At 38.7% G+C, this 18,579-nt stretch overlaps 1 protein-coding gene and 1 long non-coding RNA gene across 4 annotated transcripts in view; both read right to left on the reverse strand.

Moving 5' to 3' along the window:
• Positions 1–18,579, reverse strand: part of NRXN3 (neurexin 3) — a 621,447-nt gene that overhangs the window by 45,547 nt on the left and 557,321 nt on the right. The gene's annotated exons all lie outside the window — the stretch shown is intronic.
• LOC120852658 lies at positions 7,515–13,879 on the reverse strand. Its single transcript, XR_005718607.1, has 2 exons — positions 13,453–13,879; positions 7,515–13,351 (listed from the first exon to the last, which is right to left on the reverse strand). It is a non-coding gene; the product is annotated as an uncharacterized LOC120852658 (long non-coding RNA).

An 18,579-nucleotide genomic window follows, 5' to 3' on the forward strand; every position in this document is an offset into this window, starting at 1 on the left:
GGTTTGCAAGTACAGATTTTATACTTTCCGGGAATGGGTCATTTGCAGGAAACCTGCTGCCTACTGCGGCTGTATGGCCACCTGGCGTGTCCATGGACCATTTGTCAGCTGATGAACAGGACTGACCCTAGGGAACTGGTGCATGCTCAGCTATCCAGAGTCCTGCATATCATCATCATCATTATCTTTGAATTCTTCCAACAGCTTTCCTTGCAGGGCCTTAAACCATGGACCTAATCCAAACTCACTGGAAAGATAGGATTCATGATTTTTCTCAAATTACAGGTATGGCAGAGTTCCTATATCTAAAGAGTCACAAGAGCTCCTGTCTTCAGCCAGCCAGCCAGTGCATGCTCAGTTGTGTCCAACTCTCTGGAACCCTATAGGCTGTAGCCCCTGCCAGGCTCCTCTGTCCATGGACTTTTCCAGACAAGAATACTGAAGTGGGCTGCCATTTCCTGCTCTTGGACTCAATATTCTTTTATGTTTATATATCCCGAGTGGCTCAGTTGGTAAAGAATATGCCTGCAGTGCAGGAGACCTGAGTTTGATCCCTGGGTCAGGAAGAGCCCTTAGAGAAGGGGATGGCAACCCACCCTGTTATTCTTGCCTGGAGAATTCCATGGACAGAGGAGCCTGGTGTGTTTCTGTCCATGAGGTCGCAAAGAATCGGACACAACTGAGCGACTAATACTTTCACTTCATTTTCATATAGCCTTTATTTCTAATTATAAATCTAATACATACTCAACATAGAAATTTTGGAGTATGAATAACAATATAAAATCAACCACTGACCACTACCTGATGATAATCACTGTTATGTCTGTTACTGATAACATAATCCTCATACCAGATTCAAGACACTAAACCTTGGGTATCCAATAAGCACTTAATAAACCTGATATGATTTTTATTATGGGCTTCCCAGGTGGTGCTAGTTGTAAAGAACTTGCCTGCCAATTCAGGAGACATAAGAGACACAGGTTCAATCCCTGGGTTGGGGAGATTCCCTGGAGGAGGGCATGGCAACCCACTTCAGTATTTTTGCCTGGAGAATCCCACAGACAGAGGAGCCTGGTGGGCTAGAGTCCATAGGGTCGCAAGGAGTCAGACATGACTGAAGAGACTTAATATACCTTTATATTAAGCTAAATTAAGTATACTATTTCCAATATTTAGATAATTAATTTCTAAAGCAAGAGATTATTGGTATAGACGACCCAAGAGACAGAAAAGGTGGGAGGAGGTGAGAACAATGGAGACAAATTCAGTATCTGCCTTTAGTATAGGTCACATCCTTCCTTTTGGCTGGGGAATCAAGCTTTTGACCTTCTCTTGACACAAAGATGGATCATGTTATCTCAAATATAGGCTCATTTAGCTCTTCAATATGGTTCTCTCTACATTGTAATAAGACTAAAAATAGGAAAAAATTCTAGATTTAGATTTGAGTCCTTAGAAATTTTTCTTTATGATTTTTTGTTTTTGTTGTTTATAAACTGATTTTACCCTTGCAATAACACATATTCTATATATATTTTTTGGAAATCTCCCATTCTATGTTGTGCCTTTAAGCTATTTTTTTGTACTGAGATTCAAAAACTCTCATACTTAATGTCTAAGAGAAATAACTTCCTGGGGCCTCAGTGAAATAAAGAGCTTGGTTTTAAGACCATTTAGTTCATTATGCGAAATGCCAGGCTGGATGAAGCACAAGCTAGAATCAAGATTGCCGCGAGAAATATCAATAACCTCAGATATGCAGATGACACCACCATTATGGCAGAAAGCAAAGAAGAACTAAAGAGCCTCTTGATGAAACTGAAAGAGGAGAGTGAAAAAGTTGGCTTAAAACTCAAAATTCAGAAAATTAACATCAAGGCATCCAGTTCCATCACTTCATGGCAAATAGATGGGTAAACAGTGGAAACAGTGAGAGAATTTATACTTTTGGAGGGCTCCAAAATCACTGCAGATGGTGACTGTACCGTGAAATTAAAAGACGTTTGCTCCTTGGAAGGAAAGTTATGACCAACCTAGACAGCATATTCAAAAGCAGAGACATTACTTTATCAACAAAGGTCCATCTAGTCAAAGCTATGTTTTTTCCAATAGTCATGTATGGATGTGAGAGTTGGACTATAAAGAAAGCTGAGTGCTGGAGAATTGATACTTTTGAACTGTGGTGTTGGAGAAGACTCTTGAGAGTCTGCAAGGAGATCCAGCCAGTCCATCCTAAAGGAAATCAGCCCTGAATATTCAATGGAAGGACTGATGCTCAAGCTGAAACTCCAATACTTTGGCCGCCTGATGCGAATAACTGACTCATTGGAAAAGACCCTGATGCTGGGAAAGGTTGAAGGCAGGAGGAGAAGGGCATGACAGAGGATAAGACGGTTGGATGGCATCACCGATATGATGGACATGAGTTTGAGTAGGCTGCAGGAATTGGTGATGGACAGGGAGGCCTGGTGTGCTGCAGTCCATGGGGTTGCAAAGAGTTGGACACAACTGACTGACCGAACTGAACTGAGTTCATAATAAGATTTTAGACTTATAAGGGCTTTCAGTCTTCAAAAATCTACTAACTCTAGCTGTGGTAGCATAGATAACATTTTAAATTGGTTTAAAGGTTTCTAATTTGGGGATTTTGGTTTATTTTCACAGACAGGTAAAATGTGAAAAAAAAAATTTATGGGGAATGACTAATATCCAGTTGCCAACCTTTATTTTGCTAATTAAAGATGCTACAGACAGTACCAAAATACTATCTTTGTAAAAGAAATTGATTTTAACAATAAAAAGTGCATAAAATATAATCTCAAAATATAGGGCAGTTCTGTCAATTGAACTTTGTGAAAACTCACTATATTGCCCTTACTTTTCTCATTTCACCACAGATCAGTGAAGGTTTTTCGCATTGTATGATGCTTGTTTTGGTTTTGAGCTTGGGAAACAGGGCTATAGTAGGCCTAATGATCTTTCCTGCATGTAGGAAAGTGTTATTACTGACCACGTATCCCTAAATCACACATATGTGGAGTGCATACCATGAGCTATTGGATTGGCCAAAAAGTTCATTCAGATTTTATATCTTAGGGAAAAACGGAAATGAATTTTTTGGCCAACTGAATACTTCCACGAATTGCTTCACCACGTGTCCATCATCTCTTAGTTGGTCCCCCGGTGACCAAAGAAACAGAGAGCTATAGATTTGACCACTAAATGGTCAGCAATACACTGTCTTATGTGGCAACAATGTCCAATGGAAAGAAGACAAGCAAATTTTCATACAATTCTCCTCAATTCTCTGTTGAATGCTTTCTCAGTTTAAAATTAAAAGGTCTGGGCTCTTAAAAAAAAAAAAAAAACTTGATACACAATATCAGTGAAATAGCGTGAATTACAGATTTATGACACTCAGGATTTAATTCCAATCCTAAGAGAAACTAAGTCAGTGACCTTGAACAAATCAATTTACCTGTGTAGGTTTTAATTTTGTCACCTAAAACAAAATCGTTACAATGAACTCTAAAGTTCTTTAAGCTTACAGTTAATGTAAACTTAAAAGTTATGTAAACTTTAAGATTACAATTTAAAAAAAAAAGAAATGCAGAAAAAAAAAGCCTTTAGCTTTATGGGAGTTTAAAAGAGGAATTGCTATGTTTAATTTGATACTTAAGGTCACCAAGTCATATTTTGACCAAAAATCTTACTAAGAGCACATTCTTCAAATGTGATAAAGAGGTTAGATCTAAAGAAAATTTTATTTTATTTTTTATTTTTTATTTTTTTAAAGAAAATTTTAAAAATAGAATTAAAAATGCCACGTGTCTAGGGAACTCTACGCAATGCTCTGTAATGACCTATATGGCAAAAGAATCTAAAAAAAATAGTGAATATATGTATATGTATAACTGGTTCACTTTGCTGTATACCCGAGAATAATACAGCATTGTAAATCAGCTGTACTCGAATCAAAATTTTAAAAAACCCAAAAACACATTGTGTGTCTCTTGCAACTTGCTTGACTTTCATAAGGTGTATCTTTATTTTATTATTCCCTTGTGGCTCAGCTGGTAAAGAATCTGCCTGTAATGCAGGAGACCTGGATTTGATCCCTGGGTCAGGAAGATCCCCTGGAAAAGGGAAAAGCTACCCACTCCAGGATTCTGACCTGGAGAATTCCATGGACTGTATAGTCCGTGGGGTCTCAAAGAGCTGGGCCTGACTGAGCAACTTTCACTTTGCATCTTTATTTTAATGTTTTAAGATACTTAATTCAAATGCTGCTAAATGAGGGCAAGTTCTCCCTGGTCTGTGACTCCTCCCTCTTGCTGATGTGTCATCTATCATGCCCCCTGTATCACTCTGGTCTATCTCATCCCTGTATCACTCTGGTCTATCTCATCCCTGTATCACTCTGGTCTATATCTCATCTCTTCAAGTTGCCTAGCTGGTCCCTGGGGACTGAGTTTGCTCCTTTGCTTTAATAGGGAAAGCTAGTAATGATGAAGTGTGAATAAATAAAGAAATAAACAAGCAAACAGGCAAGTCAATAAATCAACCAACTACATAGGAGGATACCAGGCTAGTGCAAGCATAAAAGGGAGAAAAAGACATTCACTTTACTGCATTTGGCTATGTCCCTATCGGGTCATCAATAGTGCTTAATTTATCCTTGTTTTACTCTTATTTTCTATAAGTCCTTTGATCTCAGAGGCTTTAAAAACACTAATTCTAAGTTATTTTGTTTTAAAACTCAATCCGAGCACCTCCTATCCCCAAAGTGCCTCCAAATGTCTTCCCTTTCTCCATCAGCTTTGCGTTTTGTTTTTGCTTTCTTTTGGAGCCCTGGTTGAGAACTTGACAACTCCAGGCACAATATCACACAGCGGCGGGCACGGGGGTGTCGGGGGGAGGGGGTGTCTTGCTAATGGAGAAAGCTCTTAATGTCATTACTTAGCATCCGGGCTTCCAAAAGTTAATCTTAGGGGTTGGGATACATTAGGATCTGGTTTCATAGTTTACTTGATGTGGTTCATAAACAAGTCTTTCCCACAGATTTCTAATGTTAAAGATGATAAAGGGACTGAGCGTTCATTTATGGAATCAAATCCTTAAGTAACAACCGCCACTTCTGCAGTAACTCTAAGTGTGGCTTTGTACCTGTATGTTCCTAGTTTTGCTCTGGCCTCATCTTCTGCCAGGTGGTGGAACACTTTCTTATCCTCAGGATATTGGATGCTCCTTCCGGCACCCTGCTGTATAATCCTTTTTCTCAGACGTTCAGAAGACTAAGACATAAATAAATGCTTCTGTCTACAGTGCTGGAAAGAGTCCTATATATTGCTGAGTTGCTCAGTCGTTTTGTGACCGTAGCCCACCAGGCCCCTCTGTCCATGGGATGTCCCAGAGAAGAATACTGGAGTGGGTAGCCATTTCCTTCTCCAGGGAATCTTCCTGACCCAGGGATTGGATCCGCATCTCCTTTGTCTCCTTCATTGGCAGGCAGATCCTTTTACCACCGAGGCACCTGGGAAGCCCAGTGCTATATTAATCGTGCCCCTTCAATTCTATTCTCTCCATTCACTGCCTCTGTCACCAAGAATTTTTCTCTTTCCCCACAAAACTTACAAAGTTACAAATCAAAAAGTACAGGGAAAGAAGAGGTTCTCAGCAGGTTGCAAATATTATATCTCCGTCATTTAGACATTTGTCAGCTCAATAACCCACAGCCAAGGCTTGGGGAAGAATTACTGGGATGTGACACAGTATGTGGGCTGGAGTTCAAAGAACTGCTGCCAAAAAGGTCTAAAAGCTTGGAGGAGGCAGCCCACACCCCAGCGGAGGCACAGAGAGCAAAAGCCAGGTTTGCAGAAGGAATGGCAAAAATCAAGCACTTACAAAAATCTCAGTGGACATGCTGTGGGGAGGGGACCCAGATTTTGTAGGTTTGCTTATTTTTTTCATCTTGCTTCATATGTGAGCTAATGACATATTGAAAACAATGGTGAGAAATGAGCGTTCAATGCCCTTCCATATCCTATGTGCTTAGTGGGGAACTCAACGAGTATATATTAAGCTTGCTGCTGCTGCTGCTAAGTTGCTTCAGTCATGTCCAACTCTGTGCGACCCTATAGACGGCAGACCACCAGGCTCCACTGTCCCTGGGATTCCCCAGGCAAGAACACTGGAGTGGGTTGCCATTTCCTTCTCCAATGCATGAAAGTGAAAAGTGAAAGTGAAGTTGCTCAGTCGTGTCCAACTCTTCGCGACCCCATGGACTGCAGCCTGCCAGGTTCCTCCATCCGTGGGATTCTCCAGGCAAGAGTACTGGAGTGGGGTGCCATTGCCTTCTCTGGTTATTAAGCTTGACTATAGCTTAGAGAATCTGTCTGCAATGCAGGAGATATAGGAGATGTGGGTTTGATTCCTGGGTCGGGAAGATCCCATGGAGAAGGGAATGGGGCCCACTCCAGTATTCTTGCCTGGGAAATCTCATGAACAGAGGAGGCTGGTGGGCTGTAGTCCACGCGGTTGCAAAGATTCAGACATGACTGAGCATGTGATGGATGATGGATAAAATGTGCAAGAAGGATTCATCTATTTAAAAAAAAAAAAAGAAATGGGGGACTTCCCTGGCAGCCCAGTGGTTAAGACTTCACCTTCATGCAGAGGGTGCAGGTTTGATCCCTGATGGGGGAGCTAAGATCCTACATGCCTTGTGGCCAAAAAACTAAAACAGAAAACAAAAGCAGTATAGTCACAAATTTGATAAAGATTTTTTAAATGGTCCACATCAAGAAACATCTTTCAAAAAAAGAAAATGACTGCAATTTCCTAACTTATCAGATTTTTCTAGATCAGGGTTCAGCAAACTTCCAAGCCCAGCTTGATGTCTGCTTTCTATTTTTTCTTTGGCCACTTCGCACAGCTTGTGGGATCTTAGTTCTCTGACCAGAGACTGAACTCAGGCCCTTGGCAGAGAAAGTGCGGAGTCCTAACCACCAGACCCCTGCTTTTTAAACTTAAGTTATATGGCATCACGGCTATAGTCATTCATTTATGCATTGACTATGGCTGTCTCTGTGTTACAGCAACAGAGTTTGGTCATTGTTACAGAGACTTTGAGACTCTCAAATTCTAGAATGTTTACTTTCTGGGTCTTTACAAAAAAAAAAAAGTTGGCTGGTCTTTGCTCTGGGTGATTAGGCTGACAATTTGAACACACAGCAATAAAATATTGCCATACCCCTCTTTTAGTAAAATGGGAGTATCTGCTTCAAAGCTAAGATGAGAGCAGAACTCGACAGCAAAGGGTCCTCACACATTTTCAGCTTTACAGATTTTCCAGTTTAGGCTTCCAGATTGGTCAGGATGGATATAACTTGTAATGAGACCCTCAGATGCTAAAGCAAGCTACACTTCCCTTGTCAAGAGTCTAATAAAAGCAAGCACAGCTTTCAAAAGGTATTTCTATTTCATTGTGAATTTTAGTTCTCAATAACTCCTTTAAGATTCTTTGCTTGCATAGACAAGTCAAGCGCCTAGAAATGGTTTGAGGTTTTTTGTTTTGTTTTCATTTTTCCTTTTTTTTTTTTTTTAAATCATTTGAGACATAACTCAAGGATGTGGAGGAAATGAAAGAGGAGATATACATAGGAACAGGAATTTAAGAAAAGTCAAGAAAGGGGCTAAGAAACACATCCTCTCAGATACACGTTCACTTACTCTGTTGCTATTAGCTGTAACGTCTAAAACACTGTGCTCTGAAGAACATATTATCTTGGAAATGAAAACACAGCATCTCACCAGAGTTCTGTTTATGAGCATCTATTCTTAAGAGTCCTACGTGGTTTAGTCACTAAGTCATGTCCAACTCTCATGACCCCATGGACTATAGCCTCCCAGGCTCCTCTGTTCACAGGATTTTCCAGGCAAGAATACTGGAGTGGGTTGCCATTTTCTTCTCCAAGGGATCTTCCCGATCCAGGGATCGAACCTGGGTCTCCTGCACTGCAGGCAGATTCTGTACCAACTGAGCCACCAGGGAAACCCTCTTAGAGTCCTAACATCAGTTAGAGGTGGCTGTTACCTGATCATACATTCTCAACAGGTCTGCTGATGAGCAGTGAGATAGAAGCCTCCACTGCACAAACTATTACCTAGGTGACATCAAGAGGGACTAATCTCATGTAAGTGATGGTTTTCATCCTGAATACTGGAACCATTTCATCTCACAGGAAGCCAGGGCAAGTCATTTAAATCATAGTTGTTTGGATAAATCATCACTAAACAATTTCATAACCCCTATCAACCAAGGTTTTCATAGCTTTTCAGATGTGCAATAATTAATCCATCTAACAAGTATTTACCAGACATTTAATATACTCAATACACAAACTTTCTTTCATTATTGTTAAAGACGTAGGTAGCTATATATATATATATACACACACATCAATGAAGAATACTATATAATAAGAGACAGTATTAATGTAGTGATTCCTGTGTGGATTTGGGGCCAAGCTGGCTTGAGTTCAAATCCCATTTCTCCTGCTTCCTTCCTGTGCGGAACATCTGTTTAGCTCCTCTGTGCCTCAGTTTACTCATCTTTAAAATGGAGATGACGATAAAGCCCCTCATGGGATTGCTACAGGGACTAAAGAAGTTAACAATGTAAAGTATTTAGAACTATACCTGCCTATAGTAAATGCTCAAAGAATACTTAGTGAAGGAACAAAGATGGGGTAGTGGAAAACTAGACGTCCTAGACACAACTTCAAGGGACTTCATTCAATATTATGTGTAGTCTCACTGACAGCTGACCAGAGGGGCAGGTAAATCTGACATTAAGTCAAAGTTAAAGGTTGTATCATCAGCATCTCAATCAGAGAGTCTATCTCGTCAAACTAGAAAGGCTAATAAGATCCACACTTTCCTTTTTAATTCCAGATTTTTCAAAACTCTTTCACAAAGCAGATATTAAGCATCCAAAGGTAAAATTGTTTTTTTAGCTGCATTTTCTGTGATACAATAGTTCTTATGCTGTTCAAGTATTAATGTACTAGTTTATGATAAACTGTGGAAGGAAAGGGCACTGATACATTTCACTATGAAGCTGGTTAATTATCATGCATCAAGTGCTGTAACTAAATAAAGTTCATTATATTTTAAAAGTTAGAAAAACATAACTGAGTAATAGAATGATGCTGCACATTATAATCATGTGCTAAGAAATGCATCTATTATCGTCTTTCCAAAGCTCAAGAAACAAAATTCGGAAGCCTAAGAAATATTCTGTTCGTCTTCAGTGTTACTAAGGGAGGAATTTTTGGCAACTCTATTTTGAGGAAACAAAATTAGTCAAAGCTCCACAAACGAGCATGTCACAGTTCTAAAATTTAGTGCTCTAATAAGTGTTCAAGCCCAATCCTCTGTGCACACTGCAATAGAAATAAAAGTTACCCATTTCCTAACAGATCTGGGGTTGAATCTTACCTCTGCCACTACATGCAGGCATGCAACCTTGGAAAAGCAAAGTTTGTGAGTCCCCATTTTCTCAACTGTAGGATGGCCACCATAGTTTCTACGCCGTAACAACTGAAAATGAGATTTAAATAAAAACGCCATGCTAGAATGCAGCTGGCACAGCATGGCACCTGGGCCAGTGCCATATTAGAGCCAGCTCGTGACCTCTGATTGCTACGTTTTCAGGAATTTTCCAAGTCGGTTGCTAAAACACAGCCATAATCGAATACCTTAGATGAAAAACAAAGGCAATAAAAGCTTAAAACCCATTACTTTCTAATTACTTTACTGTGTTTTACGATTATGTATGCTCTTGAAATCCTTGATATCTATCATATCTGTATGGTGAAAGTGTGTGCTCATGAGGGTTACTTCCTAATTCTGAGTTTAATATTGTCATATCAGTGGCTGGAAATCAGCCACAGTGGGGATATTGTATACAACAGAAACTGCCACACACTACAGATTATGGTTGTGTGTATCTACGTGTGTGCTGGTTGTATGCATTTATGGGTACACTGCTACATCTGACTGGTCAGCAATACCCTCTCCCTCCCCCCTCTTTCGATTCCTTCCCCCACTTTCTTTATCTGCCTTCTCTCTTTTCCTCCTTTAACCTCTCCTTTCCTTCTCAGAAAGTTCTTAGTCCATAGAGCTCACAAATTTCCTCTTTTGTTGCCCTTGTTCTATACCCTTAAGAATAGCAAAGACCTACACGGACATGACTGAAACATCTCATCATAAAACCATCTGCCTTGAAACACTTTCTCTTCTTCAGGTTAAAAAGAGATGGACTTTTTAATTATAGGACCCTAGTTCAAAAATCAGTCTAGCGATTCATTTTAGACCTATTTTATACTCTTGTTCAACCTCTGTGGGTAAGGAGACAGCAGTTGTTACAAAGATTCATTTTCACACTCTTAGTATTAAACAAACCAAAGCATTCCAAGTTAGGCAGCAAATTCCCTGGGTATTCACAAGTATAATCCAGTATCTGAATAATTACCTGGGTACTTTCTTCCACCTCTCTCTCAAGAAATTCAGACTTGGTTCTATATCTACTGTGTATGTCTTATTCTTTGGAAAGAGAAAAACAAAACACAAAGAACTTGGGTCTGAGTTAAAGTGTTGGCTCTCTAATGCTTCCATGAATTAAAAAATAAAGTAAAATATATATCATTTGACTAAGAGAGATCAAAAGATAATCTTACCTTGCAATATGCATGAGGTAGAACCAGTGAGTTTTTTGTTTTCTTTCTCTTGGATGACTTGCCAAACACATTCATATTTTAGGTTAAAACACATAAATAAATTTTATAATCAAGTACTTTCTTATTTCTGCAAATTCCTCACTGATTCAGGAACAGACACTGCTCTATATAGCAAAAATGATAATGTTCCTCAGTAACATTTGCTAAAAAATTTTTCTTTTGATCTGTTCCTGAAGAAAACGTTTAACTAGAAGATTGATATTCTATGGGAAAATTCCTTGGAAATTTGCTTTTACATGAACTCCCTTTAACAGGAAGATCATTAAATCATGCCAAAGAAATCAACAAGGGTTTATTATTGTTGTTCATGGGGTGGTTGTTTAGCTATTATCATTAGTAGTTTCCCACTGTAAGTTTTGCCTCCTTAGCCAGGTAAGAAGCGCAACTTATGACTTCCAGATGCAAACCAGTTATCAGCCTTACAATTGGACTGAAAATTTGTTCTGCTTCTTTGTGAAGTTCCCTAAGGGCAAGGTTAAAAGTAGAAACAATAGGGGGATGAGAAATAAAGGGAGAGGGTTTCAAACCAAATATTACAAACAGAGAACAGAATCACGGAACGACACCAGGACAGTGGACTCCAAGACAAGATGGAAAGACAGATGTGCCAGACGAGACACACGCTTGACCGCTGTGCCAAGGAAAGCAAGCACAAGAACAAAAGCAGACAGAGATGCTGCGAGAGCAGCTCTTGGGGCTGCTGCGTGACCCCATGGAAATCATAGTAAAAATGAGGACCCATGAGATTGTAACTAGAAAGGAAAGTGAGCCCCACAACTCATACACTGGACTTGCTGGGTTAGCCTGGGTGTGTCAAGTGGATGAAACACAGGAGATGGCGTCATGGCAGCCATGCACTGGTGATGGAGGCCACGGTTAGTGGATTAGCTACGGAACTGTCACTGCATGCCACACAACGATCCTGGGCTTGTCCGGAAATAAAAGATACAACCAATAGTCTATATCCGCAATAAAATTCTTTTTATGCCATCTGAAATTTGTGGAGAGGGATGTTTCTCTGTCCTTTCGGCATGTTTTTCTTTTATTATTATTATTATCTTTTTCTGACTCACTTGTCCTTTTTTCAATTAAATGCATGGTCATAAAGGGGAGAGTAAAGGCAAGTGGCCTGTGCAGATATAAGGAAAAATAAAAAGGAGAAAGGAAGAACATTAAAATAAATAAAAAATATATATACATAGTAGAAAGAAGAGGAAAACAAAGTGTTTCATTCTTTTGTACACAACTTTCTTGGATTTCATTGGGGTTTGTTTTGTTTTGAGCATAAATACTGGAGGGAGATGCTGAAGGGGGAGAAATTCGAGATTAGGATGGCAAGAAAAGATTTTGTTGCCTTTGTTGATTTGTATGTCTATATAGCTCTCAGTATTGAAAGAATAATGACTCATAAAAGTATAGCAATGAGTTAAAAATAGCCATAATGACCAAAATACTAAATATGAATCAAAACAAAATAAACTGAACCACCAAAAATTCATGCGGCACAAGATGAGGTAAAACAACAGAAAGTCTTCTTCAAATATATACAAAGTATATATCTATTTAGATATATACACAGGGGTGTGCATATATGGATAGATATATCTGTATAATTTTTTCTCTCCACCCCTCCCAAAGATAAGTGAATTATGGAATCATCATTATAATTATGATAAAGAAAACAAAAACCTAAAAAAAATTAACATGCTTTTTTTGCCAAGTTAAAACAGTATCATGCGTGTCTATGTTGGCGGATGTAAGAATGATGGTGTGAATTTCTGTGTAAACACATGGCTGATGGCAGGGGCTGTTGTTAATCTCTGTTTCCATTAGTCTAATACAACATACTGTGTCTACATATATAAGGAATGATAGGCACTACATATTTAGTATACACGCATACATAAATATATATATATATGTACACACAGTATATGTACTGGGGCTTACGGGAGAAAAAATAGAGAACACAAAGAATCAAAGAAAACCCGTTAAAAATCTCTCTTTTTAAAACCCAATCCCTCTTTATTTAATCGTTTTCTCAGGGAGGGGGGGGACTTGCTTAATGATTGCATTAAGCTCACTCCTTATCAACTACTTGCATTGGCATTTGAAATCAGGAAGTTCTCATGAGTCTGGCTTAAAATTCTTTCAACCTGTCCATCCTTTGCCTATTACCTAAGAAGCTCTAGGTAATACTGTATATGTTCAGCACCAATTTTTCAATCATAATGAGTCAGAAATTCTGTGCCCCCACCTTAAGGTGTAGAAGCAAGCTCTCTGGGGTTAAATGGTGCTGCGCAAGTTGACAGGCTCTGTGATTTTTCTTGCCTGACCTTGGGTGGGTATGCTAAGTGTGGAGTTAGAGACCTCTGCTTCTGGTACTGATAGCATTCCAGGCATTTCCATTCATTGTCTACATCGTTTCTTTTCTTCTTACCCCTCCTTTCCTTTTATTCCTCTTGGTTTTGTGTCTGACTTCCCTAATAGACTATGAACTCCTGGAAAGGGTCTGCTCTTTTATTTTCCTGGTATCTACTCTCCTGTCTTCCTTCTCCAGGGGATCTTCCCAATGCAGGGATCGAGCCCGGGTCTCCTGCACTGCAGGCAGACGCTTTACCCTCTGAGCCACCAGGGAAGCCACCTGTCTATGCATAGTAGTCACTAAAGATTATCGCATAAATAAGTGATTTATTCAACTATCAAATGGAAAGTTACATGTTGATATTATTGATCTCTTTTCCTTTTCAACATCACCAAAAAATCTTGGGTAATGGAGATAAACAGAATTTTGTTTTCATTTGAATCGTTTTTGTTATTAGATTTATTTGTTTTGGTTATAAAATCTACAATAATGATAAACCCATGAACACATTTTATGTATACCATTTCTGTACTATCAAGTGCCTGACTGCCAATTAGTAGATTTTTCTATACTTATATTTTTATTCTTATTCTAATTTTCAAAGCATTTTACCATTAGGGATTTAAAGGCCACATATTGCTTAAAAATTAGGTTGGGCTAGGTTGGAGAAGGCGATGGTCCCCACTCTAGTGCTCTTGCCTGAAAAATCCCATGGACGGAGGAGCCTGGTAGGCTGCAGTCCATGGGGTGGCAAAGAGTCGGACACGACTGAGTGACTTCACTTTTACTTTTTACTTTCATGCAATGGAGAAAGAAATGGCAACCCACTCCAGTGTTCTTGCTTGGAGAATCCCAGGGATGGGGGAGCCTGGTGGGCTTCCATCTATGGAGTCGCACAGAGTCGGACACGACTGAAGCGACTTAGCAGCAGTAGCAGCAGCAGGATGGAGTTGGGTTATAAAAAAGTAATACAACTTATCACTAAGTGAGTTAATGAATAAAGACAGAAACTATCCCATTAAATTAAGAACGCAATACTCATGAATGTACTCTATTTAAAAACTGGCAGGACTTAGACTAGATCTACATATGTGAATAGTTGCTTGCTTTACGTACATTGGACATATATTATAGCTCAGATCTAATACATGTCCACAGTCTATAATGATTCCTTAATGAAATTTACATCTATTTATATTCCTCTTTCTAAGCATTTCTCAGATTACTTCTATTTTACCATTATTCAAAATATTTTTAAGCAGACCCTAAAATTCAAAGTGAATTCTAGGCACTGTGATACTCAGACATTCCTACAGCATTTTTAAAATATAATTTTATTTATATTTATTTATCTTTGGCTGTGCTGAGTCTTCATCACTGCCCGGGCCATTTCTCTAGTTGTGGTGAGTGGGGGCTTCTCTCTAGTTGTGGTGTGCAGGCTTCTCACTGTGGTGGCATCTCTTGTTTAGGAGCATGGGCTCCAGGGCACGGGGCTTCAGAAGTTGCAACACATGGGCTGAGGAGCTACAGCTCCTGGGCTCTAGACCACAGTCTTAATAGCTGTGGCGCACGGGCTGAGTTACTCTACAACATGTGGGATCTTCCTGGATAAGGGCTCAAATCCATGTCTCTTGCACTGGCAGGTGGATTCTTTACTACTGAGTCACCAGGGAAGCTCAATGGCATTTTATTTAGGTGTTTACTATTCTACTATACGCTGAATAGCTACTTGACTGATGATCTTTAAACATATTCTATTTACCAATCATGAGTTTCCATATGGAAACATTTAAAATTAAATAAAAATCAATTTCTTTGTAATAAAAATGTACAAGTTGATAACTCTTGGAGCTTGCTAGAGCCACTAATAACAAAATGCATTTCTGTAAATCCTGAAGATTACCAACATCCTATTTAAGGTTGGTAATCAGCACATTTATTATTTTTCCTCTATAAATTCTGAAAAATAATGCTCGATTTCTTTCTATCCTTTATTAGAAAACTATTACTTTCTTAACACTTCCGTTGCACTTTCCACAACGTCCCAGCAAATAAAAACTCGAAGGATTTGGTGAGCTTTTAACAATTCAGTGCCAGATTTTCATACTAAAAATACTTTACCGAAGCACCTCAAACTGATAAAGACTAAGAACCCAGTTCCACCTGGAGAACACAAGTAGGGGTAAATTCTTGGTGTTTCCCCAAATTTAAATTTCCCTATAATGGGTTGGATATGACAGTGTGATTGACAAAGAGGAACAAAGCAGCAATAACACCAAACGCAAACGTGAGGATTGTTGATTTGAGGAGTAAAACTACATCTGAGAATCACTCTGAGAATAGTAATTATTTTGTGATCTCAGATTACTGTCATTAGTTTAAACATCTCCCTCAACCCCACCATCATGGAAGCTGTTTAGCGCAGTCCTATTGACAGATGAATGTGTTTCATCTTCACGTCCTGTTACTGTCTGCCTCTGGTGGAAGTGCTGGTCCCCTCAGATGTGATCAAAGGACATTTAAGATAAGCGGAGGCAAGAAACCTGGCTAACTGACAACTAGAAACATATATCCCTGGATAATGGCTGGATGAATCAATATAGTTGTTAATTACTACCATACCCACTGCTCAGGTGTAAAAGGCATTTCTTTTTATTTTAATTTTTTCCTTTGCTCTATAAACCCCGCTCCCAGGATTTTTCCAATCTTAAGACCATAAAACATAAAATTCAGACAATTGGTAGTTTTTAATTATGCAAAAGCCAATCTGACAATACATTCATTTTGATGGTTTTTTACTTTTTTCCTAAAGATGGAGACACTAGGCCTAGAAGTTGGGAGAGGGAGAGAGGAGGAATAAAAAGTGAATCGCATCACTTTGAATTTTAGAATCCATTCCCATATTTTAGATCATGGAGGAAATCTTACTAAAGATCTTCATTTTTATTTGACTTCCACAATCACACGCTGCTACTGCTGCTAAGTCGCTTCAGTCGTGTCCGACTCTGTGTGACCCCATAGATGGCTCACCAGGCTCCCCCGTCCCTGGGATTCTCCAGGCAAGAACACTGGAGTGGGTTGCCATTTCCTTGCATGAAAGTGAAAAGCGAAAGTGAAGTCACTCAGTCGTGTCCGACTCATAGCGACTTCAGGGACTACAGCCTATCAGGTTCCTCCGTCCATGGGATTTTCCAGGCAAGAGTACTGGAGTGGGGTGCCATTGCCAATCACATGAGAGAATCCTATTTCCTAGCTATTTGAATTCATAGTTATTTGAATCCTCTCCAGCTTATTTATTTTGTTGTTGTTGCTGTCATTGTTGATTACAAAGAGGTAATCAACAATGAAATATGCATTTACTGCACAATTTAATATCAATAAAAGTATAGTTGGGAGGAGAGGCATTTATATGCAAAAACACAAATCTGAACTATTAAATACTTCTTTTGTAGGGGACACAATTAATGTTTACACATTATGGAAGATAAAATCCTGATCCTCAAATTTAGGTATACTTAGAAAGCTATTCAAATATTCTTCTGAATATTTTTATTGCTACAGATGGACTCATTATGATTTTATAGTTCACAATTTCAATTCTGGGTTCTCAAAGCAAATGTTCAGAAAATGCAATTTTCCCTGCAACTCACTATAAAATGGTCTAATTCTCAGCAAAAGAAGGGATGTGGTAGAGAATTGTTTTTGCTAAAGAAATGTGGATTTTGTTAGGGTGATACTTACTTGTATGAAATCATATATTTTAAATAATTCAACAGGTTTTATTTAGTTATTTAAAGGGAGATGAGATGAGAGATATGAAAAATCTCCAATTTTAATTTAAGGTTATGAGGTATTTTGAGAATCATATAAATTCAGTCAGCAAATACTAATTGAGCTTTCACTCTGTGCCTTGCTCTCGTGATTTAGCCTTTTTAAAAAACGCATTACATATGTTCCAGCAAACATATACAGAGAAAATTTGAGATCTAATGGATTTATGAGGTTTCTAGACTCATCAGCCAAGCTAAAAAAATGTAAGTGGTCCTTAAACATGATATGACTTAGCTACACCAAACCAGGGTGATCCGTAAATGCCAAAGTGGGTTGTCAGTATACAAGTCATTTGCTTACATCTGGCTCAAGCCCAGCAGCAATAAAGTCCATTTTGATTTAAATAAAATTAAATATGAAAAATCATTTCATTTAAAATTTGATGCCCACATGAAAACAAAAGTTGTTGAATATAACATATACTAGACTGCCCAAATTTATGAAAAGCAAGAGCATCTAATGGACCTAAATTAATCAGGAAAGAACTTGCAGAAGTGAAATGCCTTATAACTGAAAGAGCCTAGAAAATTATAAATTTGCTAACACAGTGAGAGAAGATAAGGTAATTTCAAGTATGATACAAGATTAGCCAAAGTTAGTGTATTTACAGTAAACATCAGGTCTAGAAGAGAATACAATTTTAGAAACTGAGGTAGTGAATTAGAAGGTTAAAAACTAGAATTTTAATCACAGTATTCGCATAGAATCTCAGGGCTAGCAATTTACTTCAAAGTTATGTAAAAGTCACCATTATCTACTGTTGCATGGGCAAGGGAAGACTTCTCTTCAGGCAGTGCAAAATCTAGCCATGGAAACAACTGGTTTGAATGCTTCTGATTTTTAATCTTCATTATTTCTGGAAAATCTGAAGGCTATAGAGATATTTCTCATACAATGCAAAAAAGAACTTGATAGCTCTATGCATGTAATCTTCATCAGTATTAATCAGGCCCCCAAGGCAAAGCCTCTGCATCAACAGGAATACATATATATCTCCTTCTTGCATTAAATATGCCTCTGACTTTTCCCCTGTGCATCTGAATCCCTTACTAGGAATACTTTATGGAGTTAAATTTAGAAAGAAGAAACATTCATTCTTCAACTGTGATCAGTTAAATAATCCTGGGCAAAGGGGATTAATACCAGTCTCTTAGCTGGTATGTTAACTCCTTTGGGATGGGCTCTCTGTTACCTGCTTTATTTATATATTCCCTCCTATCCTCCCTTGCAGAACGCAACAGATTATTTTAAAAATTGTTTTTATTCCACTACCTGCCCCATGTAATTATATCACTCAAGAAATGCTGGTATTGAATTTCTGTCCTCTGCTTTTGAATCAGATGAAATACCTGCATAGCCACTAAAAAAGAAAATGGACTTACTCTGGGGATTTTCAGGTTTTGGCCTGTTTATGTTCGATACCAAATGGTAACATATACTCACAACCTGAGGAGCTGCAGATCTCATGAATCAGAGATCTAGAAAAGCCCTCTGTCTTCTGATGGATGTTGCTATGGAGATGTCTGTTGTGTGTATGTATGTGGGGGTGTGGAGATAGTAGGGGAAGACAGGCGT

This window comes from Oryx dammah, unplaced genomic scaffold, assembly GCF_014754425.2.
Source record: "Oryx dammah isolate SB20612 unplaced genomic scaffold, SCBI_Odam_1.1 HiC_scaffold_26, whole genome shotgun sequence".
Lineage (NCBI taxonomy): Eukaryota > Metazoa > Chordata > Mammalia > Artiodactyla > Bovidae > Oryx > Oryx dammah.